This window comes from Hippoglossus hippoglossus, chromosome 8 (genome assembly GCF_009819705.1).
Source record: "Hippoglossus hippoglossus isolate fHipHip1 chromosome 8, fHipHip1.pri, whole genome shotgun sequence".
In the NCBI taxonomy this organism is placed as follows: Eukaryota; Metazoa; Chordata; class Actinopteri; order Pleuronectiformes; family Pleuronectidae; genus Hippoglossus; species Hippoglossus hippoglossus.
The window spans coordinates 5820903-5824500 of NC_047158.1; the positions used below are offsets into that span (position 1 = coordinate 5820903).

At 41.6% G+C, this 3598-nt stretch overlaps 1 pseudogene; it reads left to right on the forward strand.

Moving 5' to 3' along the window:
- Nucleotides 1–601: 601 nt before the first annotated feature.
- Nucleotides 602–2060, forward strand: LOC117766308 (annotated as a pseudogene).
- Nucleotides 2061–3598: the final 1538 nt, after the last annotated feature.

A 3598-nucleotide genomic window follows, 5' to 3' on the forward strand; every position in this document is an offset into this window, starting at 1 on the left:
AATAATGGTAATTATGGTTATAATAATAATAATCATAAATAAAACCCTCTTTTAATTTCTGACATTGTGTCCATTTGTTTACACTTTGCTTCTTTCTCTTTAATGCGACTTCAGCTCTGCAGTTACGTCACAGACTCTCTCCTCTGCATTTCCTGTTAATATTTAAATTTTGCAGAACTACCTCTGAATTTTGAACATCGATCATATTCAAGCAGCTATTTTACAACCAAGTCTCTTGTCTGTGTGAGCTTGTTGCTGCCAAATGACTTTTGACCAGTTATCAAATCCAAGGCTTGAATTACTTTTTACAATCGTGTCCTGACACACCAGAGAAACCAGGACACATCTGTTCCTCCCTGAAGAGACGCAGGCTGAAAACCAGACGATCACATTCACCTTCCAAACCAAACTAAACCAAACTAGACCAAACGTCCTGAGTGACTCCAGCTACAGGAGAGAAGAGTCAAACTACAACCTGCCGACGCTCCACACACTGACCGTGAGTTTAACAAACACCTTGACTCAGAGAGGAAGTAAACCTCAGTGAAGTTCGTGGAGCTGTGACTGACTGTGTCTGTTTTTAGCTTCACCTGGAGACTCAATGGCTTCCAGATCAGAAGAGGATCACTGCTGTGCCGTCTGCCATGATGTCTTCAGAGATCCTGTCATTCTGTCATGTAGCCACAGCTTCTGTAAAGACTGTGAGAAGAGCTGGTGGAAAGACAAAGAAGTAAAAGTGTGTCCACTTTGTAAGAGATATTTGCCACATCCAATTTTTTTTTTTTTTCAAAGTGGGAACCACCTTGTAACCTGGTGTTAAAGAACCTGTGTGAGACCTTCTTACAGGAGAGAGATCAGAGCTCTTCACATGCTCTCTGCAGTCTGCACTCAGAGAAACTCAGACTCTTCTGTCTGGACCATCAGCAGCCAGTGTGTCTCGTCTGCAGAGATTCAGAAAAACACACCGACCACAGATTCAGACCCATCGATGAAGCTGCACAACAACACAAGAAGCAGCTTCAGGAAACTCTGGAGCCCTTGAAGAAGAAGTTACAGTGTTTTGAACGTGTTAAAGTAGAGTTTGAACAAACAGCAGAACACATTAAGGTCCAGGCCGGACTCACAGAGACGCAGATCAAGGAGCAGTTTAAAAAGCTTCATCAGTTTCTGTAGGAGGAAGAGGAGGCCAGGATGGCTGCACTGAGGGAGGAAGAGGAGCAGAAGAGTCGGATGATGAAGGAGAGGATTGAATCTCTGAGCAGAGACATAACGGCTCTTTCAGACACAATCAGAACCACAGAGGACGAGCTGAGAGCTCAAGACGTCTCATTCCTGCTCAAATACAAGGCTGCAGTGGAACGAGTCCAGCAGCGCCCCCTGGTGGATGATCCACAGCTGGCCTCAGGAGCTCTGATAGACAAGGCCAAACATCTGGGCAACCTGAGCTTCAACATCTGGAACAAGATGAAGGACATGGTCTCCTACAGTCCTGTGGTTCTGGACCCAAACTCTGCTCATCCATGGCTCGTCCTGTCTGAAGATCTGACCTGTTTGAGAGGAGGAGAGGAACAGAAGCTTCCTGACAATCCAGAGAGGTTTGATCATTACACCTTAGTTCTGGGATCTGAGGGTTTTAACTCAGGGACTCACAGCTGGGACATCCTGGTTGGAGACAGTACATGCTGGGAACTGGGTGTGTCAGCAGAGTCTGTCCAAAGGAAGGGAGACAAACTGTCTGGATTATGGAGAATATTGTTCTCTGAAGGTAAATACAAAGCAGTGTCACCATCAGCATCATCTGATCTCTCTGTGCAGAAGATCCAGAGGATCAGAGTGAAACTGGACTGGAACAGAAGAGAACTGTCGTTCTCTGATCCTGATACTAACAAACACACTTTCACTCAGAAGATGTTTCCATTCTTTTACATTAGAGATCATCACCCAGTGAAGCTGTTACCTGTGAATGTCTCTGTGACGCTGGATCAGAGCAGTTAGAGATAAAGATTTGATTCATCATGTTTATTTCTTCAAGAGAAATCTGCTGAATCTAAATGTTAAACTCGTTATTCTAAAGCTTTATTTATTTCTCCTTTTACTTCTCACTCATTTTTATTTCTCCTGTCGACTTTTCCACGTGTGTAAAAAGATTTCATTATTTTCTGATCTTTATCTTTGGTTTGTTTTTTACTTTCATGGAAAATGTTTTCTATCATTTAGATTTTGTGTGGATCCATGAAGTCGAGCAAACTGATGAAGATCCACATAAAAACACATTTATCAATAACAGCTGATCATTGTTCACATTCAACAAACTTTATTAAAACTCACACATGAGACATGATTCATGTTTAATCACATAAAGTCTGTTCACATATGAAATAATCCAACATATATGAACATTTGTCTGTTTGATGTGATGAAGCCAAAATGATTCTGTCTGTAAAAGTGTTTATTCAACAGCAGCCTAGTGAATGATGTGATTTTAATATTGTGATAAAAATAATAAACACTATGAAAGATAAACAGAGTTTTGACCTTTTTTAAGTTGAAATGTAAATATAACATTAAAATTACTCCAGAATACGTACATTTTCACCAATTTCTAATTTTCTGCAAACTTTGGTAACGATTGGAGCATGTTGAAGCCCTCAAAAACCCAATTCATTTGCCTGAAAGAAAAGAATAATAATAATAATAATCCTTACAATTTCAATAGGGCTCAATTTTGTGGACTCTTCACCAACCCCTCCCACTCATTATCTACACACCACTGTACCGATGTACAGTGGTGTGTAGGTAATGAGTCAATTTTCCTTTTTCTGTGAACAATCCTTGACTTCTGTCTGTGTAAAGAAAGATTGGAGGACAGCCACCGAAGTTCAGCAAGTTTATGTTGTACACACTCTCTGCTCTCATCACCCACACACACACACACACACACACACACACACACACACACACACACACACACACACACACACACACACACACACACACACACACACACACACACACACACACACACACACACACACACAAAAGCTGTAACACTCTTAACGTCATTAGATTGCATTCCTTTTTCACTCAAGGACCCTTGAGTGTGTTGATCCAGTATCAATCTACAAATGTATTCAGGTCAACAGCAGCAGCTACATCCAAGCTTATGGCTACACAAAGGAGATCACACATGGATTTTCAACACGGTTATAGAAAACAGAAAAGGACACTGGCGTAAAGACAAAATAGAACACAATTTAAATGGGGTGGAAGCCAGGAGGGAGCCAAACAAATCTAACTTCATCCATCATGACCTGAGGCCTATACTATGAAGCAGGATTTGCGGTTATTCAGATAACTTCAGGTTTAACTCCGAATTTTCAGTCCTGGGAAGCTGGCTCACTTCTTATCATCATGGTAACTTATGCTGAACTGTTAACTTTCAGGTTAACTTTGAGACAAAAGATCAGGTCCTGTCAATGACCAAACTACTGACCAATCAGATTACTGAAAAACCAGAGTCATCGATCTACAGCAGGGGTCGGCAACCTAAGGCACGCGTGCCAATGATGGCACGCGGAGCCATAATCATTGGCACACT